The sequence below is a fragment of the Mastigoproctus giganteus genome, chromosome 6 (assembly GCF_048544385.1).
Source record: "Mastigoproctus giganteus isolate SK-2022 chromosome 6, ASM4854438v1, whole genome shotgun sequence".
NCBI classification, from domain to species: domain Eukaryota; kingdom Metazoa; phylum Arthropoda; class Arachnida; order Uropygi; family Thelyphonidae; genus Mastigoproctus; species Mastigoproctus giganteus.
In genome coordinates this window covers 58,443,890-58,470,710 of record NC_143580.1, presented here as the reverse complement: position 1 = coordinate 58,470,710, position 26,821 = coordinate 58,443,890, and the positions used below count along the sequence as shown (strand labels likewise).

Below are 26,821 nucleotides of genomic sequence, written 5' to 3'. Positions count from 1 at the left end.
ATTTAAGAAACTAAAAAAATAGCAACAAACATTTATACAAATAAAAATATACATATCAACAAATAAAATTCCATTTAAAAATCAATGTTAATTTTCACTTGCTACAGTAAATGAGAATGGAATAGTGGGATTCTGAGATCTTGATGCAGTTAATTCTGAAGAACCCATGCCTTCAGTTTCCTTTCAAAGTATTAAAGCTATCAGTGATTGGATAATTTATTTTGAAGTTTAACTTTTTCAATTTGGTTGCTAAAATTGAAAATTTTTTTTCTTAAACTCAAAAACAATTTCTAACGTGTTTAAAAAATTCACTAAATTCCCAATACTCCTCATACCTTTTATCATTTACAATAAACAGGAAAAATATTTTAAATAATTACAGATGTTTCCAGTGTAGTTGCAGATTCTTCCTTAGAGTGAAGACTCTTAATACTGAAGAACCTATGCAGTTGGATTGGAAAGGGTTTGATTATGTGTCCCTACAGAGCATACAAAAAGGAAGTTTAACAATTAACAGATATATAGCAGGCCCTTGCCAATCGTGGGATGACAATCCGAAAGACAGCTACATTCAAAAAATTTAAGCAGCCTGTATATAAAAAAAAATAAAGGAGCAAACTCAACTTACAGGATATTTTTATATTTAATATGCAGAGTGACTGGAAATTATGTTACCATTTACATGGGAGAACAGCAATCCAATACAGGATTATATTGGATTGCTGTTCTCCAATACAATCCTGTGATGAAACAATAAAAATTGTTTCATCAATCTTTATTCCAAACAGGAAAACAGTTAGTTATATTTTGTTACATTAAATATTACAATAAATTTTATGGCCCAAAAAAAAAAAAAAAAAAAACTGCTCCACAACTTCATTTTTGATAACATTTCTATCATATCAGTGGTAAAAATTTCTAATAGCCCTATTTTATATATATTCACTAGTAAGCTTTGTTTGGATATTTTAAGCTTTTCATATTAAAGACATTCAATGGTGAAAGCTTTGTGAGATTCCCCACTCACTTTAATGTATTATTTTATGCTGTCTGAAATTCTGCCCAAGCACAACAGGAAGTGCAACTATTTCGTTGGAAGTCTTCTGCATTAGACTAACTCAAAATGGGATTGTTCTACATGGTCTTTTTCCTAAAAAGAGGAGGGAAATTTATCATCATAGCCCATCCTACTTGGTAGAAATCTTTTTTGCAAATATGAAACACATTTCATTAGAGTTGGTGCAAAGATCTTTGCTAATGTCACTGAAGAGGTATTCACATAAATGCTTACAATGCTGATATTCATTTTATTGATAACATGGTAAAGACATCTGCACACATCAAGGGTTCTTGTGAGGCCACAAACTAATGAATCTTCTGATATTGGAAGGACATAATGAGTTATAATTAAAATTAATGGGATACTAAAGCCAGACCCACAAGCTTAAATAATTTGTTAGGGTAGTAAATGACAGTTTGAACTGTGTTTACAGAAATATTAGGTATATAGCTAATAAAACGAAAGGGTTTGAACTATTGGAAATTCTGTGCACCAGAAATAGGAGATAATTTTCATTATAGTATGTACGAGGAAGGATAAACTGGAGAGGAAGGCTGGGAGCCATATTATTCATCAAAAGCCATCTGTGTGCAACAAGAGCATTCATGTAAGCACTGAGAGAGAGAGAGAGTGTGTGTGAGAGAGAGAGAGAGAGAGAGAGAGAGAGAGAGAGAGAGAGAGAGAGAGAGAGAGAGAGAGAGAGAGAGAGAGAGAGAGAGTGTGTGTGTGTGTCCTGGTGAGATAAGAAGCAAAGAGAAAAACAAGACAGTTGTGAAGACTATGATGAGCACCTCCATGTAAGGTGAGCAAATTCAATTCCTTGTTATAGATTTCAATCTGCTCCCTTAATGATTTTGTAGAAAATGAACTTACAATTTGGCCCATAAATCTATAATTCAACTATATAATGGACATTATGTCAGAATGTTAGAAAACGTACTAAGGGAAAGAATATTCTGGATCACTGCCTGCAATCTTGAATAGTGTTGTAGGATTGACATTACAGGAAAAGGGACTACGCCAAGCTAAGATTATCTCTATCAATTGGGAAGACACCATAAGGAAGACAAATACAAGCAAATCATGAAATAACTTTTAAGCTGCCAATACAGACAAGACAACACAAATACATAATACATAATTTAAAAAATAGCACAGGTCAGTTACACCATGATTAAAAAATAATAATAATCTGAAGTATATAAAAGTATCACAAAAATAGTTAGGTTGGCAAAGTATGAGAAATCACTGCCTAAGATGAGAATAGAAAGAGGACAAGGAGTTTACATATATGTAAATACAAGGAAGAAAAGAGCAAATCAAAACATCCATTACATAATGGATACTGAAAGGCTGAGGATCCAACTGATTAACTGAGTGATTACTTTTCATCAATCTTTATACTTGAAACCCCTTCACATCCTTTCTCAGAAACTCTTTCTGAGAAGAAACTGTGCTAGTGAATTTAAGTGATATGAAATCAGTAACATAGGCATGATAGAGAATTAATAGAGGATTATTTAGAAAAACTTTAGAGCCTGAAAGCAAAGACTTCTTTACTTATGAAGGATGGAGATGAATCATATTGGTCTGCTAGATAAGAATGGTTTAATTGTTAATAATCCCACTCAGATTGCTGACAAACTGAATAGATATTTAGTACATTCACACATAAGGAACTTTAGGAATAGGAATGCTGAAAATGGATCAAATTCTAACAGGGAGCTAAATAATTTTGTGATAACCAAGAGAAAAGTGGAAGGGAAATTGTTCAAGAAGAAACCTTGGCTATAATTATAAGAGCTTCATCAGATTCAGATGAATTTAATGAAGTCACTATAAAAAGGACTTGTGCAAATTTATCCCCAATTTACAAGGGGAGGGGGAATCAAAGGGTGACATGCGTAATTACAAAACTGTTAGCTTAAATTCTGTTCCAGGGAAAATTATGGAGTTAATGCAGGACCATCTCGAGAGGAATGCAGTCACAGCACAAATTTGTTAAGGGACAATCTTGTCCAACTAATCTGAATATTATTAGCATTAGCATTAGTTGAGGCATATGATGAAAGAAAGCAAGCTTAAGAGCATCAGCCAAAAAAAAGAGAGAGGGGGGAAAAAACAAAAAACCCTTCCCATTTCACCCATCCGGTCACTCCAAATATTTGTCTAGTTCAGTTTAAATTTATTTAAGCTATCAACTTCCACAACAACAGATGAAAGTCTGTTCCAGCAATCAACTACCCGGTGGCTAAAGGCAAACTTCCACACATCTATTCTACAACTGTCTTTTCTCAATTTGAATCTAAGCCCACTTTCACTACTATAGCCATTGAAGAAGCAAAAACATGTCTAAAGCAATCTCTCACACCCCCATATAAAGCCTAGGAGTCTCAAAACCACTCAAAATCCCAAAACGCTCAAAAATATCTCCATTCAGTTCATATCTCAGAACAATTACCATTTTTATATGTTATGAAACATCTGCTGTGTCATCAATCATGACAGCTACAAACGAAGCTTCTTTAATTTCTCTTTTTATTTCATCTTGGCATATTTGCAGAAAACAGTCAAGAATATCATTCTGAATAGTTTTTGAAATGCCTTTAAATGCTGCATTACTTTCTAAATGGTTCTTTAAATTGGAATCTAATGTATAGCAGAATTTATTAATCCTCTGATACTCCTGATTTTTAGAATCATCTTTTTCGTCATGTCCACGTAAAGGAATTTCAAACTGTCCACAAAATTTAATGCAGTCTACTATTTTAGATAATATTTTTTTAGATAATAGACTCACGATCCTTGGTAACTTTTCTGTTATGTTTGCAGATCGAAAGCCTGTAGGCCTCACTAAGCTGTTCTTTAATATTTATGCTTCCTAAAAGTGATAGTGAAATACATTATCAATGTGTTTCTTCAATCTCTCATGTTTCAGAGTTTTTTCTTTCTTTCTGATTATGTTTGTAAAGTTACTTTTTGTCCATGTTAAGTCACCTCCGAACAGTAAACATGGTAAATAAAACTGCATTTTTAACTTCACAACCACAAATCCAACTTTTCCTTTGGTACCATTCAGTTTTAAAACTGAATATATTTCTTATTATTACTTATTCCCCGCTGAGAAATTTGAATCTTTGGTGTGGGGTGGTCTTCTTTTTTAATTGCATTTTTTTCTTGGAGAGATAATTGTGAAAAACTAAGTTGCTGAAGTTTATTCACTGTCACGCGATTTACTTCATGGGGAAGCATGGAGGCCATGATCGAATCAAATTTCACAAAATCATGTGTTGTAGAAATAATGTTTTACTTACACATCACCTCATAATATAACTTCAACTTACCAAGTTCAAGCTCAATTAAGCTGTAATTACATAATTTCACTGTTGGATGTTGAGTACTGACTTAACACTGATATTATTTAGTTACTTAATGGGAATTCGGGCGAATAACAAAGACATCAATATTGTGGCTACACACCCATCATGGTCAACTATGAAATCTGCAATGTGCACTTTACAGTGACTTTGATGCATTTCACCTATAAAAAATGTATATTGGCAAGTTTCCAATGGCAACCAATTACAGATATTCACTGGAATGCAAAATATGTCACTGCCTGGTGCACAGTAAGGCCTACGGTTAATTAAACTTCAAAGTTGGAAACAATTTCGTGTTTTTATTCGTTTATTATTGAAATGATTACTGGAAATAAAGGATACACATACTATATGTGGGTCTTGTTAATAAAAATATTCATTGCATTGCATTGTTCTTCACAAAATTTCATATAACTCCATTCACTGTATATCTAGATTTAAATAGCTGGGGGTGCTGCAGTGCCTATGGACAAGCTGCCCCTGGTCTAGTCTCCAGATGCTGCAATTTGCAGAATGAAGCCTTTCCTTGGTAAAAGCACCCTTTTGTTCTTCCTCACCAATCTCGTTGTGCTTCTCTTATCTGTTTCAGCAGCTCGACATCCTTCCTAAATGAAGTCTCCAGACCTGTAGATACAGGTCTGGTGACTGTAGATACAGTCTCCAGATTTAGGAAGTTCCCATACTTCATTCGTTATATCAGGGATTCACAAAATGTGGCTTGCAAAATTTTTGTATGCAGCCCACATCCATTTTTATATCAAAATTTATTCAGAAGTGTTCTCTAACATGTATGTTGTGCAATGTACATGCATATCAGTCTTATCACAGGATTAACCCGATATACGGCCCACTCACAATTTCAATTGTCATATTTTCGTCAATATTGGCCAGCTGACAAAAAAGTTTGAGAACCACTGCCTTACACAATGGGATAGTCACCTCCTTATCACTGCTAATAAAATTCCTGAATATCATTGACAGAACCTCATAAGCTGTCCTGGCAGCACATCTGCATTGTTCAGAGAATTTCATATTAGATTACCCCCCAGGTCCTTTTTATTTTCCATTACTTTGAACAAAGATGATATGATACTGAAAATGACAAAATTTGAACAATGTATGAACTTTACATTTTGTTGTAAACTTGGAAAGTTAGCCATGTTAACCCATGAAATGCTCATTACAATTTATAGAGTGATGCTATGATGAAAAAAATATTTTCAAATGGTGGATTCAAAAGTTTCTTGAGGGAAATTTTTCCACATGAAAATGAAGAATGTGGTTGCCTCAGTATTAAAGCACAGGCAGTAGGGACCTTGCCTGGGGCACAATTCTTTTAAGGGGCACCAAAAACAGAAGACCAATGATGCAAGAAATTTATATATCCTTAGTAAGAGGGTGCTGAAAAACCTTTCTGCCCGGGGTGCAGAAATACCTTGGTCCGGCTCTGGATTGCCTATCAACATCCCAAAACAAAAAAACAGTGACGTTCAAACCATCATTGAATCAGATCAATGACTTACCATTTGAAAAAATGCTGAGGAAATATTTCTTTTGGTTCAGTTCAGGCCATCCTGGATGAGGCAATCTGGGCACAAAGCAAGTGAACACCAAATCTGTTTCGCACATTCTCACTCAAGAATGAAAACAGCATCAGGTCATCATTTCATCTGAGTTGTTCAAGCAAGCTGTATCAGATCATGTATTTTTAACAAAATCTATAGCAGGTTGAGAGTCTTGGTGTATGGATATGATCCAGAGACCAAAGTTCAAACTCCCACTGGAAAATGTCATCACCAAGGCCACAAAAGGCATAACAATTAAAATCATATGAAGGCCATGCTAATTCCACTTTTTGACAAAGGAATGGTGCTATCATCCTTATTTGGCATTAAAACAGGATGAAAGGAAAATGAATTGAGTCAATTCAATAAAATCCAATCAAACACAACAAACAACCTAAAAGCACTCACAAAAGAAGATTTCCAAAACTGTTTTTGATCAGTGGTAGCTGCAGTGGAATAAATGTGTGATTTTAGTAGGAAATTACATTAAAAAATACTAACAATGTAAATTTATCACTTAATAAAATGTTTTGAAACAATCAAAGCTCCCACTGGAAAAGGTCATCACCACGGCCACAAAAGGCATCACAGTCAAAATCATGTGAAGGTTATGCTGATTGCATTTTTTGACAAGGGAATAATTTTATCAAAATACAACAATCATTGAACTTTCCTATCAAAACTTGTCACACTCATATAACACATACCAATATAGTAAACTCTTTAAAATCTAGCATCCTTGAGGACTGGGAGGTGCCAGATTTTAAAGTTTTATGGATTTTATAAATACATAGTGGTTGCAATTTTTTAGAAGGGCACATTTCAATAAATATTAAGCACAAACAGCTGAACTTATTTACATCCGTGAACATTTATAATGACTATCTTGTTTTTCATCCATTTTTGTGGGCAGAAGGATTTAAACTGCACTGATAATCCAATGGTCTTAATTCTCACAGCAGAACAAACTTGCCTTTGTAACAAGTTCCATTGGTATTGTACCACTTTCAACAGACAGCTTTAGCTATATTACAACTTTGAAAACATTTTGTAAATCACATCAAACAACTTCTTTACAACTTTTTGCCAGTTTGTTGTCACTAGAGACCACTTGCTATCTAATTGAAAGACCAGTTAACCTAAACAGGCTGTTACAGCAATCTCATCTTTTAAACAAAATTAACCTTCTGGAGAGGCCATCTGTTTAAAAGTACTGCAATACCAGGGCAACTCATTGCAAAGGCAAGTTTGTTCTGCAGTGAAAAGGATGACCATTGCATTATCTAGGACAGTTGAAATCCTGTAGACTGCACAAACAGATTAAGGGTCAAGGTAGTCCTGCAAATATCTTATAAAGGGAGCAATTCTCTCTCTCTATTTTGCATGAATTCTTAAAGACAAACTGGATTGCTTTCTTAATATTTCTGGATCGTGAAACATTGATGTTTTGTAAAATGTGCCAAATTTTACAGAATGTATTATATGTATAATTTAATATAATATCGGTGTTTAGATACACCATAGATAACTCTTAATAAACTACAAAGTAGTTGTTGTAGGCATCATTTGCTCTTTCTCATATTGTGCTCTGCCTTCACGACGAGTTGCCATGATATTGCACTACTTCGAATAAGTAACGCTTCACTAATAGAGAAGGCTATTGTTACTTATTCTCAGTTGAGTACCACCACCCAGACAGCACTGTTTCACGACTATTGGCCGATCATCAGTGGGTGGGCAGGTACCCTGGTATTGCAGACATGACGACCCAGTTGTGAAGTTAATCACACAATATGAGAGATGCCAAGAGGTGTAGATGTCAATATTTAAAATAAATAAATGCACAAGGCATAATACTTTAAGAGTTTGGTATCTATATAATATCGGTGTTTAGATACACCATAGATAACTCTTAATAAACTACAAAGTAGTTGTTGTAGGCATCATTTGCTCTTTCTCATATTGTGCTCTGCCTTCACGACAAGTTGCCATGATATTGCACTACTTCGAATAAGTAACGCTTCACTAATAGAGAAGGCTATTGTTACTTATTCTCAGTTGAGTACCACCACCCAGACAGCACTGTTTCACGACTATTGGCCGATCATCAGTGGGTGGGCAGGTACCAGGGTACCTGCCCACCCACTGATGAACAGTGCTGTCTGGGTGGTGGTACTCAACTGAGAATAAGTAACAATAGCCTTCTCTATTAGTGAAGCGTTACTTATTCGAAGTAGTGCAATATCATGGCAACTCGTCTGTTTCAACAACTATTGGCCGATCATCAGTGGGTGGGCAGGTACCAGGGTACCTGCCCACCCACTGATGAACAGTGCTGTCTGGGTGGTGGTACTCAACTGAGAATAAGTAACAATAGCCTTCTCTATTAGTGAAGCGTTACTTATTCGAAGTAGTGCAATATCATGGCAACTCGTCGTGAAGGCAGAGCACAATATGAGAAAGAGCAAATGATGCCTACAACAACTACTTTGTAGTTTATTAAGAGTTATCTATGGTGTATCTAAACACCGATATTATATAGATACCAAACTCTTAAAGTATTATGCCTTGTGCATTTATTTATTTTAAGTATAATTTAATATTTATGCAAAGTTCATTATTACATTGTTTTTTTAGGATAAAAACAATTTAATACAGACCAAACCGTCTCTTACTGAATTACTTTAACCATTCCCCCCATTACTTCAGTTACCTTAATATCTTAAACCATTGTTTCTCAGTGTATGGCAATGAAGGAATTTCAGATGGATTCCAAAAAAGTCAAGATTACATAAAAATATTTTTAATATACATTTTAATTTTCATTATCTGACAAGCAAATGTATCAAAAGAAGTCATGCCAGTAGGTACATTGAAAAAAAAAAAAATAAATAAATAAATAAATAAAATAAATAAATACATTTTTAGGTGTGTTAGCATATATGCAAAAAGCACCTATTGTCTTTACTATGTCCATCCATCTGCCCACATGTAACAATCCAATTAGTGAATGGATTTTCATAAAATCGCATTTAGAAAGATTTGTTGAGCCATCCTGAATTTGATGGAAATTGGAATAACAGAAATCTGGAAATTATTATTTCTTTTCCACACATAACTTTACTGTCGGTGGATGGATTTTCATGAAATTTTATATTTGGTTCTTTCAGAATGGTTTGTCAAGCTTTCCCAAATTTTATTAAAATTGGAACAATAGAAATCTGGTAAATATTATTTCTTTTTTTTTTTTTTTTTTTTTCCCATACATATCACACAGCTATACATATACTGTAACCGAAGTACTAGATGTTGTTTGTTGCCATGCACTGACTGAAGGAATGAATGGGCAATATGGCAAATGCACAGAAAAATTTTTTTCTCAGTTTATGCATAGAAGTCATTTATTAAAGAAAGTTGTTATTAAAAAAAGTCCTCTCTTTGTTATAAATTATGAATTATTACTATTTGCTAATGTGCTTTGTGTACATTAGCAAATAGTAATAATTCATGATTGCATGAAGATTCATATCGGCTAACTTGTTCTGGTTATATTCTGAGTCTGCCACATAGGGTCAGAGGAGTTTACAAGACAAAGAATGCATGAGCATTATCGTATTTTGCAGTCACATGAGCTCAAACCAAGGTCAACTGAAATGCGTACATGACTGTACCCCAGACACCCCTGCACCCCTCGGCTACACAGGCAGTGGTATCAAAGGTCACTATTCGGTATTTCTGGGAGGGGGGGAAGGAGAGAAAGAGAAGAAATATTTTAAACTTGTGCAATTTGTGATGCCATACATTATTTTAATATTTTAACAATATAAGGGATTAAAAAGCGTCATGTGAATACATTTGTATATGCTGTACATCACTCAATATATCATTCTGAAAAAAAATAATAATAATAATAAATAAATAATTTTTTTTTTAACTCTCCTTAGTTGCACCCTCAAAGTAACACATCTGCTTATGTGCCATCTGTCAGACACTGTTTTCTTTTAATACAAAAAGCTTATGTTTAACTTTTTTGTTCAGTACTGTAGGATTGCAGGGATATTTCAATGCAGTAGATGAAATCAAATCAAAATTCATAATGCTTTACCTGCATTCAATTTTTACCTTGGCCTTATGTTCAACTTAAAGACAAATATTGTTATCCACTATTCTGCCTAAGTTGCCAATATTGTTTTAAATTGTACAGCATCACCAGAAAGATAAATACATTATACATTTAAATATATGAGACACTACCAGAACAGCTGTTTCGAAATCTATTGCCTTCTTATCAACTAGAGTTAGTCTATTTGAGAACACATGTATTTATGCCTAGACAACTTCAGCAATATTCTCAGGGCTCATAATTTAACAGGGTCCATAATTCCCATTATATTATCTTTTGCAATTAGGTGCATGTAAATAGCTATTTTAGAACACAGTACAGGTACAGCTATTACAATGCTTTTTTTTTTAAATAAATAATTGTCTCAAAGTATGAACTATAGGAAGAATGAAAGATGAGAAATGTCAAATTAGTGTTTCAGGCATCATGATCTGAAATTTCTTTCCTAAATCTCCTCTGTAGGGGCCTGCATATGGATATTTCATCTAGGGCTTGTGTTCTGACATTTCTTCTAGGATCCAAAATTTTATAAATGAACTTGTGAGCACATGTTGAATTGTGAATAATGTATTCTGTCTAAGTGAACAGCCAAGCAATGTATGGAAGAAAAATTTCCACTTAAAACATAACTGTTATATTTACCTAAAACCCCCAGAATTAGGACATGTTTGCCCCATGCAGCACAATACTATAGGACTGTAGAGGTAACTGATGAGAAGCCAGTACACTCCTCCAGCTAATCCAATTAAAGAAAAAAATCAAACAGTATCTGTCAGGTGCTAAACAGTTAACTTTCTCATAACTCTAGTAAAGCTAATGAAACTACAAAATATTTAATATTAATTAATTTAAATTTTCTGGAGTAATACACCTGGCTTTACTATACAGGCATATTTAGTTTTTTATTACTTTTTACAGCCTTGATAGATCCCTTATAGCTGCATAAACAAAATGACAAGCAGACATTGTATTCTCCTGGTCATTTTGGTATCCATTTCAATATCTCTTTTTCTGCATAAGATTGCACACAAGTAATCTCAAGGAGGGTGTAAGTGTAATTTTTACTCATGCAAATAGCCTGTCATTCCTACAACTCCCTTAAACTCAACCTCCACTATGAATTAGCACTGATTACATGGTTATTTGTGATTACTCTTTATAGTTTATTTTGTGAGTTTTTTTACGTATATGAATTCTTTTGAAATTAAATGTTTTCACTTGACACTTTTCCAGGTCCACTGTGTTTTGTGATACAAAATGCAACTTTTTATGGAACAAAATTCAATAAATATAAGGAACTTAAACTGGAGTGACTTTTTTTTGGAAAACCCTGTAGATAAACAATAAAGGTATTAAATTCCATTTCTGACAATAATTAGAAAATATAGCCAGAAATGAAAATTACTATAAAAAAAACACGAATTAAAACTTCTCGTAATCCTATTAATTTAGTTTCAGCATAACTTTGCTCATTTATTACTGGAGAAGATTAAAAATATACAACATAAACAGCCGTTAATGTTTGTGCATTCTAGGATATACAGGGTGTTTCAGTTAAACGTTTCAGAACTTCTAAGAGGGGTAGGGTACATCCTGACAACTCGAAATCATATAGCAATGTGGGGTCGGAAATGCTTTCCTGAAGCGGTGTTGTACACAGAAGCACCATAAAGAAAAGAGACCGTAAGTGAGAAATCGTTTTAATAATACATGAAAAGAAGCAAAAGGTACATGGATTAAAGTAAGTGTTCGAAGTTTCTTCCACAGGCTACAATGCACGCCTCACATCTCCGACGCATGGACATCCGAACATTCTGGAATACTCCAGGCAGCGTGTCCAGACACAGCAACCGGAGGATTATGCACCTCGTATTGCTTTCGCACAGTGGTACCTTGGAAAATGTGCTAAAAATCCCCTTTTTCCTGCTGAAGTGTTGTTTTCCGATGAGGCATCCTTCACAAGGGAAGGAATTTTCAATTTCAACACGCATAACGACCATATCTGGGCGGTCGAGAACCCGCATGCAATACGACGTCATGCAGCACAGATTCGACTTTCGGTCAATGTATGGGCCGGTATTATGGGAGATCACCTCATCGGACCTTACCTGTTACCGTGTCGTCTAACCGGACCTATCTACTTGATCTTTCTGCAGCAAGTATTGCCACAACTTTTGAGAGATGAACAGATTTCTGCATCGACGCAACAGACAATGTGGTTCCAACACGATGGAGCCCCTGCCCATTATAGCGGAGATGTTCGTAACTACCTGGATGTCACATTTGGTCAACAGTGGATCGGACGTGGTGGTCCGGTGCGTTGGCCTGCTCGGTCACCCGACCTATCATGTCTTGATTTTTATTTCTGGGGTCATATGAAATCGCTAGTTTATGACACCCCTGTTGACAATGCTGAGGAGCTGGTTGCAAGAATCGCAATAGCTGCCGAAGAAATTCGAAATTCGCCTGGAGTATTCCAGAATGTTCGGATGTCCATGCGTCGGAGATGTGAGGCGTGCATTGTAGCCCGTGGAAGAAACTTCGAACACTTACTTTAATCCATGTACCTTTTGCTTCTTTTCATGTATTATTAAAACGATTTCTCACTTACGGTCTCTTTTCTTTATGGTACTTCTGTGTACAACACCGCTTCAGGAAAGCATTTCCGACCCCACATTGCTATATGATTTCGAGTTGTCAGGATGTACCCTACCCCTCTTAGAAGTTCTGAAACGTTTAACTGAAACACCCTGTATAGCTTCCTGAGAAGAATGTTTGCCTTGAGATTAATATGCAAAAAGCTATACAGAAAACGAGTTTTCCTTAATTTTATAAAAAAAAAGGATTTAAAATTACACTAGCCAACACGATTACCTCCAACAACTTAAATACTATTTTAAACCAATTTTTATGGTTAGATTTCGAAAATCACCATGATAGTTTCACATCACTTCAGTTATTAAATATAGAGGGAGTTTGGGAGTTACATTTTACCAAAATATGCCAATTTTGCATAATCTATCCAGTAATGTATGACATAGTGATTTACTTTAAAGATATAAAGTAATTCTCTTGATTTTAGCAAACTATTCTGGCCTCGTTTTCTTTGATAAACATAATTAGACTTCTACCTATGGTCCTTAGGTTTAAATTCTGATGCAACAATTTACAATTTGAAAAGAGCACAGTGTTTTTGGTGAAGATTTTTGTAGGCTGTGCCAAGGTTTTCCAAGTATTAATGTAAATCTATCCTCCAAACATAAGTTTAAAAGCAGTTTTGCTTCATAATGGCAACAAATTTCCATCAGTTCCTGTGTTTCATTCTGTTGGACTTAAAGAAAGTCATATATATATGTTGTACTACATTGGGACAAGCAGGACGAGTTCATACAGGACAATGTAATGTAAAATATATTCCTTTGGTGCAATCAAATAAGGTTCTTCTTCCACCCCTGCACATCAAACTTGGATTTATGAAAAATTTCGTGAAGGGACTAGATCAGTAGTTTTCAACCAGGGTGCCGCAACAACATTCCAGGGGTGCCACGTAATTTCGGTTGGTTGGTTGATTTAGAGATTTCTTAGGTGCATCAGCAACTATGGCCATAGCACGCCAATGTAATTTGGGTTTCAGTTACTTAAACTTATTATTTTTTTAAATTGATATGTTTATTTCATTATAAAATGGTGTACAATATCTTTTTAATTTTGTGGTGATCTATAATTGATTATTAGCATTAGTATTAGTAGAGGCATTTGATGCAAGAAAGCAAGCTTATGCAGCATCAGCCAAAAAAAAAAATAAATAAATAAAAATAAACCACTTCCACTTCACCCCTCTGTTCGTTCAAAATACCTGTCCAGCTGAGCCTTAAACTTATTTAGGCTATCAACCTCCACCACAAGGGATGGAAGTGATGTTTCTTTAGTACCTCTATATAAGTACCTTTGGACTCAGGAGAGGTACCCATAGACTGGAGATGTGCAAATGTAACCCCATTCACAAAGGAGGATCAAAGGCTGACACAAGTAATTATAGACCTGTTAGTTTAATTTCTGTTCGAGGTAAATTAATGGAGGCACTGGTTAAAGAAGCACTGCAGGATCATCTAGACAAGAATTCAGTTATAGCTCAGATGCAGCATGGTTTTGTTAAGGGCAAGTCTTGCCTGACCAATTTGATTGGATACTATGATGTAGTCACAAAAGAACTGGATGCAGGGAATAACTTTGATATTATATATTTGGATCTTAGAAAGGCTTTTGATACTGTTGCACATGGAAGACTGCTGCACAAATTGGAGCAGTGTGGCATTGGAGGCAAATTGCTGCTATGGATAAGGGGATGGTTGAGTGGCAGAAGACAGAGAGTGGTAATCAATGGACACTGCTCAACGTGGACTAATGTTATTAGTGGAGTTCCTCAGGGTTCAGTGTTGGGTCCGTTGTTGTTTTCGGTGTTTATGAATGATAATGATGATGGGATATCAAGTTTAATGTCCAAGTTTGCAGATGATACAAAGGTTGACAGGGTTGTTAAGGACACTACTGACGCTATGCTGCTGCAACAGGATCTGGAAAGGTTGAACAGATGGGCCGAGAGGTGGCAAATGAAGTTTAACATTGACAAATGTAAAGTACTACATATGGGAAACAGTAACCCCAGAGCAACGTATCAACTCTGTGGTACTACACCGACAGTGGTGGAGAATGAAAAGGACCTGGGGGTAATTGTGCAGGCAGATATGAAGTTCTCTGAGCAGTGCAGACGAGCTGCAAGAGTAGCTCATGGTGTCTTGTCAATGATATACAGGAATTTTTCTAGCAGGGATAAGGAGGTGATTATTCCCTTGTATAAGGCAATGGTTAGGCCACATCTTGAGTACCGTATACAGGTCTGGAGGCCTCATTTCAAGAAGGATGTAGAGCTACTGGAACGGGTACAGAGAAGGGCAACAAGATTAGTGAATGGAACAAAGGGTTGCTCTTACGAAGAAAGGCTTAAGTTTTGCAAATTACAGAGTCTGGAGACTAGGCACCGGCGAGGTGATCTGATAGAGGTGTATAAGGCTTTGAATGGTTTGAGCATGCTCAATGCCAATGGGATTCTTCATCTTGCTCAGAATAATCACCTGAGAGGGCATAAATTCAAATTGAGGAAGGACGGATGTCGGATAGATGTGCGGAAATTTGCCTTTGGCCAGCAGGTGGGTGGTTGGTTGGTGGAACCGACTTCCATCACTTGTTGTTGAAGTTGATAGCCTAAACAAATTTAAAGCTCAACTGGACAGGTATTTCAAACGAACAGAGGGGTGAAATGGGAGTGGGGTATGTTTTTTTTTTTTTTTTTTTTTTTGGCTGATGCTGAATAAGCTTGCTTTCTTGCATCATATGCCTCTTCTAATGCTAATGCTAATAAAGAATAAAATTATTATAACCTGTATATATATAATTTGTATTATGAAATGTAATTTTTATAATTATATTATTGTAATAACTATCATATAACATATATTTTTTAATATTATATATATATAGAGAGAGAGAGAGAAAATTGAGGCAGAAAATTGAGTAGAGGTGCCGCAAAATAAAACTAATTATTTAGGGGTGCCGTTATTAAAAAAAGGTTGAACCACTGGACTAGATAAAGATGGTAACAAATTTGCATACTTGAGAAGTTTTTCCTAATTTAACATATGCCATAATTAAGGAAGGAATTTTCGTAGGACCACAAATTAGGAAACTCCCGAAAGATGTTTTTGAAACCCAGTTAAAGGAGATTGAATTGGCAGCTTGGTGATCATTTAAGGCAGTAGTACATGGTTTTTTGGGTAATAGGAAAGAAGAAAACTATGAAATGTTGGTGTCTAATTTACTCGAGTGCTACAAAAACATGGGCTGTCGAATGCCGTTGAAGATTAATTTTCTTCATTCCCATCTCGAATTTTCCCCCAAAAATCTGGGAGATGTGAGTGGTGAACAAGGGGAGCAGTTTCATCAAGATATTCCACGATGCAAAAGTAGTACCAAAGCTGTTGGGATCCTGTAATGATGGGGGATTACTGCTGGTTCCTTGTGAGGGAGAGTAGGCAGGAATACAAGAGAAAATCCCTTAGTAGCAAATATTTTTAAGAAAAATTACAGGTATGCTGATTATTTTTCCGCAAAAAAATTTCGGAAATTTTTTTTTCTGAACTTAAATAAGTTATAGAGAATATATATTTTTTTTACACTTGTATTACAAACTCGAATTATATCCCTTTATTTTAACATTAAACATTGGTACATCTTTTGAGGTAGACATGATAGAGACTTTTTATGGTGATTTTCAGATTCAACATGTTAATTTCTTCCAGAATCACATATTTTTTGCAGAGGTATGACAAAATATGTTTTTTTTTTGGCTAGTTTTATGGAATGAGAAAAGACAAATACAATATTATTCATAGCTTAATTCATAAAAAAACTCCAAAACAAAGCAAACAGTGAACAAATTAATTTTATAAGATTTATATGCATATTCATAACAAAAATAACAAATCTATCCAATATATCGTACTTCACAAGAGTGACATAAGTCAAAAACTTATTTTTTGAGATGTGAATCTATATCTACCATCTAAAATCAAAATGTAAATTGATTTCACAATTAATTATTTGATACACAGTAAAGATAAAATATTACTTATTTATAAATCACTGCTAACCTCTGCAGGGTAATATTTCTAACCTTATTTTGGCTCATGTCACTTTATAGCCATTTAATATGAAAATATATTTTTTTGTTTCAGTTGTGATATTCATATACAGTAGCGTCAAGATAGCTAAAACATAAGTAGTTTATGAAAATACTCTTATTATAAATGCAACAATGTAAAAAAAAATTATTATTTTAAAGTATAATATATAGTAATTTTAATATGATCAGAATCATAAAAAATAACAGAAATAATTAAAAAGTGCAGAACTGTAAAACCAAAGTAGTATTTTTAAACGTTATTTGACTTTACTAAGCTTGAAAGACCTGAATTCTTTTTATACACTTAAAGGAAAGTTTCTAGTATATAAACACAATCATATTGTAATATTACACTGCAATATTATATAATTGTAACATTACATTTTTTGTAATATCATAATATTGTATATGGTAGTGTAATTATATTTTGTTATAAGTTGCTTATGAAATTTTTACTGCTACATTACCAAACTTTTTTTGTATAAAATCTCTTTAAATCTTGAGTCTGAATGAGATTAGCATTAGCAGAGGCATATGATGCAAGAAAGCAAGCTTATGCAGCATCAGCCAAAAAAAAAAAACCACTCCCATTTCACCCCTCCATTTGTTCAAAATAGCTGTCCATCTGAGCCTTAAATTTATTTAGGCTATCAACTACCACAACAAGGGATGAAAGTCTGTTGTTTTTATTATTAGCCATATGGCGCAAGGAAGCCTGCGGTTTATGCTACACTAGCCAAAAAAAAAATTTCAGAATTACCCTGAGAGAGAGAGAGAGAGAGAGAGAGAGAAGTAGAAAGGAATCACCAAGAAAAAGAAGAATGATGATATCCAGCTCAGCACCCTGGGTTTGCCAAGCCCATACTCACCAGATGTGAGCCCCTGTGTTCCACCAACCAACTACCCGCTGGCTAAAGGCAAATTTCCACACATCTATCCTGCATCTGTCTTTCCTCAATTTGAATTTATGCCCTCTCGGGTGATTATTCTGAGCAAGAGGAAGAATCCCATCGGCACTGCGCATGCTCAAACCATTCAAGGCTTTATACACCTCTATCAGATCACCTTGCAGGTGCCTAGTCTCCAGAAACTGTAATTTGCAAAACTTAAGCCTTTCTTCGTAAGAGCACCCCTTTGTTCGACTCACTAATCTTGTTGCCCTTCTCTGTACTTGTTCCAGCAGCTCTACATCCTTCTTGATATGAGGCCTCCAGACCTGTATACAATACTCAAGGTGTGGCCTAACCATTGCCTTATACAAGGGAATAATCACCTCCTTATCCCCCTGCTAGAAAAATTCCTGTATATCATTGACAAGACACCATGAGCTACTCTTGCAGCCCGTCTGCACTGCTCAGAGAACTTCATATCTGTCTGCACAATCACCCCCAAGTCCCTTTCATTCTCTACCACTGTCAGTGTAGTACCACAGAGTTTATACGTTGCTCTGGGGTTGCTGTTTCTCATGTGTAGTACTTTACATTTGTCAATGTTAAACTTCATTTGCCACCTCTCAGCCCATCTGCTCAACCTTTCCAGATCCTGTTGCAGCAGCATAGCGTCAGTAGTGCCTTAACAACACTGCAAACCTTTGTATTGTCTGCAAACTTGGACATTAAGATTGATATACCATCATCAATATCATTTATAAATACAGAAAACAACAATGGACCCAACACTGATGCTCTGCATGAATCTCTTCTCAATTTTCATTATTTCTGTCACCTATTTTGGCTTTGTTCATAAATTGAGGAAGCACTATAGTATCAATTGCATAAGTCCATAAGACCAAAGAAATCTTTGGTCTTACGGACCTATTTCACTTATTTCTGACTTTATAAAGTTTTTCTCTTTTTCCTTAAAGCACATCAAAGTGGCATGTACCATGAATGTCAACTGTCTTAGATTTCAAAAATTTCTTCACTGCTTTTTTAATAAAAAATTACATCCTTGCAGCCTTCATTTTGTGACCTTTAATTTAAAATTTATGGGTAACAGAGCCATAGTTACAACATGAAAAACATCTGAAAATAATAAAATAGAATAACCACTGGATGTAAATTGTAAAATTCAGATCATTCCAGTTGAAAGTATCACCATTCTTTGTCTTCTGTTTTTTCAGCTTAAAAATAAAATGATGATGAAACATGATATTTCCAGTGTGACTAAGAGACAAATATGAGTTTGCAGTAGAAAACTTCAGCATTCCCAGACCCAAGATAGTATGCACGTTTAAATTACAAGAGTAATCTTCATTTGTTTCTTTGACTAATGGTACTGTTTCTTGCAAAATTCATACCAAAAGCTCAAATGATCAATGAACCTATTTTACAAAGAAATTCTAAAGTGTTGGAGTTTCTACAGTGCACAAATGGAATGAACTGTAGATTAGTGATTAGGTTCTTCATCATGACAACATTCCAAGCCTGCAGTGCACTTTGTGTGAAACAGTTTTTGACACAAAGTGGTGCTGCCTAGCTAGATCACACCTCATTTACCAGACTTGGCTGCAAAAGACTTTTCACTGTTTTTCAAAGATCAAATTGTACAATTGTCCAAGTTTACAGATGATACGAAGGTTGGTAGGGTTGTTAATGACATTACACTACTTTAACAAGATCTAGAAAAGTTGAGCTAATGGGCTGAGAGGTCGCAACTGAAGTTTAACATTGACAAATGCAAAGTACTGCATATGGGTAGCAGTAACCCCAGAGTAACATATCAACTGTGTAGTACTACAATCAAGGGTAGTGGAGAATGAAAAGGACCTGGAGATAATTGTGCCATCAGATATGAAGTTTTCTGAGCAGTGCAGACAGGTTGCAAGAGTAGCTCATGGAGTTTTGTCAATGATATATACAGTAATTTTTCTAGCAGAGATAAGGAGGTGATTATTCCCTTGTATAAGGCAATGGTCAGGCCACGCCTTGAGTACTGTATACAGGTCTGGAGGCCTCATTTCAAGAAGGATGTAGAGCTGCTGGAACGAGTACAGAGAAGGGCAACAAGATTAGTGAATGGAACAAAGGGTTGCTCTTACGAAGAAAGGCTTAAGTTTTGCAAATTACAGTGTCTGGAGACTAGGCACCTGCAAGGTGATCTGACTGAGGTGTATAAGGTCTTGAATGGTTTGAGCAAGCTCAATGCTGATGGGATTCTTCCTCTTGTTTAGATTCCGCACCTGAGGGGGCATAAATTCAAATTGAGGAAAGACAGTTGTAGAATAAATGTGCAGAAATTTTCCTTTAGCCAGCAGGTGATTGATTGCTGGAACAAGCTTCCATCTGTTATTGTGGAAGCTAACAGCTTAAATAAATTCAAGGCTGAACTAGACAAACTTTTGGAGTGAATGGATGAGCAAAACGAGAAGGGGGAGTTTTTTGGCTGATGCTATATAAGCTTGCTTTCTTGCATCATATGCCTCTACTAATGCTAATGCTAAATTCATCTTCAAAGGAAATGATGCAGGTCATAAAGCAAATTCCAAAAGCAGACTTACAAAAATGTTTTTAGCAGTAATAACATCACTAGAATAAGTATATAGCCTTCCTCTTCACTGTGACTTATAAATTCTAGTGCCACTATTTAAAAAAAAAAAAAAAAAGTCACCACTTTATAGTCAACTCATATAAATAATTATGCACTAAAATTCTATTATTCACATACAGTTCCTATTTGTTATTTCTGCTATGTTTAATTTTCTATAATTCAATACAGGTAGTTCTCAACTTTGAGTTAATTCGTTCCTAGCGTGTGCTCAAAAAGCGGGAATTAAATCCCACAGACAATGTGAAAAATAGGGGTTAGGTTCTCAACAATGAAATTAGTCAGCTAATTAGTTTATGTTTAAACAATGATTGATTTATACAAATAAATTAAAACGTAGCCTGTAAAATCAAGCAAATTATAATAATAAAGAAATTATTTATGACTTACAAATTTTAAAGAATGTTTATTCTTCATTATTGACTAAATGCATACTCGTTGATCACTCATTATTGGCTCAGCACTCGGTTTGTTGCACAAGGAGTCGTCTTCTTCAGAAATGCTTCAAGAGGCATTTGTTTCCAAGATAATCTTCTCTTTTCTTTATAAATTTCAATAGCATGCATAAGCATTTTTTAACGGAACACACAAATTGCAACTAACACGATTTGTGTGGAGTAACAAGATTATGAAGCTTAAAAAAAAAAAAAAGGAAAGAAGAGAAGAATCTGAAAATTTGTTTTTTATACGATTGAAGTAAAGGGAAAACACATTTCACCATAACAACGTAAAAACCACACAATTCAGGCTAACGGTATTTTCGGAAATGCAATAACATCGAGTTGACTACCCGTTTATAATTGCTTGCAATAACAGAAAGGCCCAATAAACTGGAAAGTGCAAATTGTTTTTATTTTATGGTCATGACCTCCAGAAATGTGTTTTAGAAAAATATCACAAAGCCGTTAAAAACTGGTTCTTACAACAGAACATGTGATAACGATAAAAGTGTAGTGCATTTTAGTGATTTGAATTAGTAACTAATACAATTTGTACTATAAAAACAACCTTTTAGAATTATATAATGAAAATTTCAACTTCCAAGGTTGTGGAACGAATTACCAAAAAACAATGTGTTATTGGATTCCACATTACGATATTTTCATGATACAGTGGTGTCTCTGGAATGCATTAATATCGTAAAGCTGGGTACACTGTATTGTATAGCTACGTGTGTGGTTTGAAATGCGGTATTTATGAATGTTTAACATTCATTTTTTGCAATCAATGTTCATATTTTCGATTTTATTGATACTTTATACTTTGGAAAAAAAAAAAAAACTCATAAACCCGGGAACTGCCTGTACTACATATTTGAATAATGAAAGCTGGAAATCTCTGCCAGAAAGACATAAACAAACACTGAAGTTATTGTCTGGAAGAAATTTCAATTGTTTTTATGAAAAGAAAGGAAGAGAAAAGAAAAAAACAACCAAATCATGGGAATCAAACAATAGCCAATGACATGAGCAGCAAATACACATAACTCTAATTTACTGCTAATATAACTCTAATTAGAGTTATATTATAGAACTACTGCACCAGCACATCTCATATCATGTGGTGGTGTGTAAAGCAACACAACAACCAACACCATAGTCATCAGTATACTGTATCTGTAACTGCATGTATTCTTCAGTTGGTTTGTCTGTTTGCTTAATAAAAACCTTGCAATTCTGGGAGATAAAAACCATGCAACCTCACTTCAAACCATCTAACATCACATAAAAAAACCAATCCACCTGTTGAAAAGGAATTCAAACTCAGGCCTTTTCCACATGGTATGGAAGGGCAAAATCTTAACCACCGCGAGAGCTTGGCTAAAAATGGCCTCCCCTCCCCTTTGATTTCAGTTACATTCACATTTTTTTTTTTTTAAGATTTTATTTCACATTTATAGGAAAAAAATTTTTAAACTAAATTTTTTGTTGTGATTTGCTATTTTTTCAGATATTCATAAAAATTTACTTTAATTTAATACTTAAATTAAATTAAAGGTAAATATATTACATGCCCTTTAATCAGGAATTTGAATTTTATGCCCAAGCTATTCATATATAAGTAAACGTTACTGCGATATAAAATTAATGAACATCCCAATATTTATGATCCATAGTCAAACAACAACAGTGAAATAATTAAATGATGCCAGATGAAATTCTACAGATTTATTATATAGAAAATAAATCTTGGAGGCTTTATCTTAAATCTAGGTCGTTATTTGCAAACTAAAGTTAGGTTCACAGATATAAAAAAATCATGGAAACAATTCTCCTACTAAGGGATGTGAATAACAAACACTTCCAACTACCTCTGATATAAATATTTACATTAACTGTTAAAGATAACAGGTGCTAATACTTGTAATGCCTTTGATATCAGAGGAAGTTGGGGCAATGGAACTGAGGAGTAATCGCACTCATTTTATAGAGTTAATTTTACAAGCAATGGTTATAAGGTGAGTGATGCACAGATACCATTATGCTAATCATTCTAGACAGTAGTCATAGTTACAGGAGTGAAATGAATACTTTTCATTACATCATAAAGCAAATAACTATAAAGTGAAATGTAGGCAAAATTTTCAAAGATACAAGTGTTATATCACCATTGAATATATGTATCAGAGACTGAACTGCATACATCATGTAATTAAGCCTAATATACCAAAATATTTATTTGTATATCTTGCTTAACCTTTTATTTTTGTCAATAAGATTTGTGTCAATGGCAAAGTAAAAAATCAAAAACAATTTTAACAAGGAGCACAGCACAGTTGCCCAAAACCAATTAGTATTTTCTCAGAGTGAAATCTAATATTTAGTGTCGGCAAACCCAAAGCAATAAGCTTTAATTGAATTATTGCTTTTAACTAAAGGAGCTAACCTCTTTAGTTAAAGAGGTTAGCTTTTTTAGTTCCATCTTGATGCAATGATAAAAAAATTCGATTCAACAAAATTTTTAACACTGATTTTACAACCTGAACATCAATATCACATAAATTATACACCTAAGCATAACAATGCAAAAGAAAAGAACTTCTTGGGATAAAATATTTTTGATAAATTGGCTTGTTAAATCAATATGGCATCCTTACACTTCTGATGAAAGGCAAATCTATAGAAAATGCAGTAATCCTGATTACTGTGTACAGTGTTGCCATTCTAAAATTTTAAATATTTTTCGAATCACCCAGAAAAATCCGACGAAAATATGATAAATGTTTATAAAATCTGTAGAAATATCTGCACAAGGAATATTTGTATAATAAGTGTGTGTTTTTACAAAAGCACAAAAATTCTTTCCATTTGGTACTGTGGTTCACTGTATAACTATTCAAAAATATTTTTGAAAAGTAGCAAAATTTTCTGAAAATCAATTTATAATATTTGTTTCAAATGAAAAATCTTGGAAATAAACAAGAAGCCCTTTGACAATCACCCACTGATATATTGAAGTCATATATCCCATTCTGCAAACTAAAACATTTTAAATCATTATTTTTATTATAATTCTTGACACATTAAAATTATATTTATTGTTACTTTTCTTAATAATTACTCCTCAAATGAAACAATTCAGATGTAGGTTGTGATATAATTTTAAGAAAGCATCTGCAATCCTTGTAAAAATGCATACAGTGCAACCTTGATATACTACACCTCCGTATACTGCAAATTTTAGCTATACCAAGGGTATGATTATGTCACTCAACACAAGCATTTATGTAAAAGAATTATTAACTTCCTACTTGAAACGGGAAAAAAAAAAAATAAAATAATAATATATATATATATATATATATATACACACACACACACACACACACACACACACACATATATATTGAGAGGAAGGTTATAGTATTATAATCATTACGATATACAATAAACCCCCACTATTTGCAGTATCTGTATTCGCGGTTTCACGTATTCGTGGTCGCTGATTTAAAACTAAAAAAATGTGAATTTTAAAGCGCCGTGAACATTTTCTGTCATGAAAAAAACATGGGCGTGGCTAAAATCATTTTGCCCAGTCCACAGAGTAGTACAGTCAGTCGTCGTATAACACGTGTTTGCACTACACGAATTCGATCATACACGATTTATAAACAGGGGAACGATATCTTATATAACACGAACCGAATTCGCTTAAGCACGATTCACCTTTGTGATTACAAGAAATGGCAGTCGGACAGGAATCACCCCAACTGAATGCAACATAGGAATGAAGAGAAGATTCTGAAAATGTATTTATTTTTTTATAGCAGTGAAGGGGAAATGCATATCACCATAATAACGTAAAATTCCAGCTATCGGTATTACCGCAAATGCAATTAGATCGAGTTTACTACCCGTATATAACAGATTCCACTAGCAGGAAAGCAACTGGAATTTGTTTTTATTGTTTTATTGTTTACTAAAGCAGAAATGTGCTTTAGTAAAATGTGAACTAGTGAAGTGTTAATAGAGTTGTCTCTGCCTTTATGGTGTTGTTTATTCAGTTGCTATATGCTCACAGCTTTGTTTATGTGCATCAAGCGTGCCTCCTCATTTTGTAATTGTGCTTTATTCCCTAAAAATGAGTAAAAATAACTTAAAAGGTGTAAAAAGGAAGCGTCCTGCGCTCAATGGGTGGGGGGGGTGACAAAATCGCGAGCGCGGATGTTTCAGGCTAATCCTTGTTCAGTATGTGTAATGCCCTTGTCATAGTAGATGTCATCTCTTGCTTTTAATTGATTCATTTACAAAAGTGAAAAATCTACCATTTTGCAGTGTGTTGGTGTAAACAGACTTTTTCGAGCGTGTTAACGTTAAAAGAAAGTGACTTTATTGTGAACAAGTTCTTTTCTAATCCTACAAAAATATGGCCGCGAATAACAAGGGAATTGTGAAAAGATCAAAAAAGGTGATGACATTAGCGAGTAAAATTGAATTGTTAGACAAAATTTCTAATGGTGAAAGTGTCTCCTCAGTGGCAAAACATTATAAAATCAATGAGTCAACGGTGCGATCAATCAAGAAATCGGAAGAAACAATCCGCCGTAGTGTCCGTGAAAACGTGCTAATTGCATCAAAAATTTGCTCTGTAACTCGTGATGTGAAATTAGAAAAAAATGGAAAAGGCTTTAAATCTGTGGATAGAAGACCGAACTCAAAATAAAATCCCATTAAGTTCACTCATCATTCGTGAAAAGGCAAAACACCTTTATCAGCGCTTCAGCGAATCTGGTGATAGCACTGGAGGGATAAGTTTTTTAGCCAGCAAAGGCTGGTTTGAAAGATTTAAAAATCGATATGGCCTTCATAATGTGAAACTGGTAGGCGAGTCTGCATCAGCGGATTTCGTGGCTGTAGAAAGTTTCCCGACTAATCCCGGTGTTCAATGCAGAAACTGGGTTGTTTTGGAAGAGAATGCCAGCCAGAACATACTTAACACAAAATGAAAAAATTGCAAAAAGCTTTGGAAGCTTTGAATTTCCTGGATTCAAAGCTTCCAAAGATAGGCTTACTCTTTTGTTTTGTGCAAACGCTAGTGGACACATGATCAAACCAATGCTCGTGTATAAATCGCAGAATCCACGTGCTTTGAAGGAAAAGAATAAAGGTCATCTTCCAGTTTATTGGAAATCCAATAAAAAAGCCTGGGTAACAACTACACTTTTTAGAGAGTGGTTTAATGATAGCTTTGTGCAAGAGGTGGAAAGTTACTTAGCTTCAAAATCTTTGCCTTTCAAAGTTCTGCTACTTATTGATAACGCGCCAGGACATTCAAGCAGTCTAGAATTTGACCACCCAAACGTTGAAATTGTGTTTTTGCCACCCAACACCACATCACTTTTACAACTGCTAGACCAAGGTGTGATTTCTGCATTTAAGTCCTACTATGTTAGAAGAACTTTTACTGGCTTAATTGAAAAAATGGAAAGGGAGTCAGACTTAACTGTAAGCCAAAGTTGGAAAAATTATAACATTGCAGATTGCCTGATCAACATCAAGACATCAGTTGATGAGATAAGTGCATCTACAATTAACGTGTTGGCGAAAATTGTGGCCAGAAGTGGTTGTTGCTAAAACAATCCCTAATGTCAATGAACTGGTTGCCGATATTGTAGAAATCGCACAGGGAATAGAAGGCGGGGGCTTTGAAAACATCGATGCAACAGACATTCAGGAACTTATTGAGACTCATGCAGATGAACTTACAATAGAACAGTTGGATGAATTAGTAACAAGGTCAAATGAAAACCAAAATGATCCTGAGGAGGAAGATCTCGACATTGTTAGACCAGAGTTAAATAGTAAGTCATTAAAGGAAATCTTTAGCCTCTCTATACAACTTTCAGAAAAGGTGGTAGAAATGGATCCTAATTTGGAAAGAAGCATCAAGTTTAAACGAGACCAAGAA

At 34.7% G+C, this 26,821-nt stretch overlaps 1 protein-coding gene across 2 annotated transcripts in view; it reads right to left on the bottom strand.

The window, feature by feature from the left end:
* Positions 1-331: 331 nt before the first annotated feature.
* Positions 332-26,821, bottom strand: part of LOC150084319 (SPRY domain-containing protein 7) — a 129,143-nt gene continuing 102,653 nt past the window's right edge. Inside the window, exons 6-7 of one of the 2 annotated variants that reach the window (XM_090375166.1) lie at positions 10,771-10,864; positions 332-479 (exon numbers count right to left, since the gene is read on the bottom strand). The gene's annotated coding sequence lies outside the window, so the exon portion shown is untranslated. The remainder of the gene's footprint in view (positions 480-10,770; positions 10,865-26,821) is intronic. The other variant, XM_090375167.1, reaches the window with a different exon arrangement.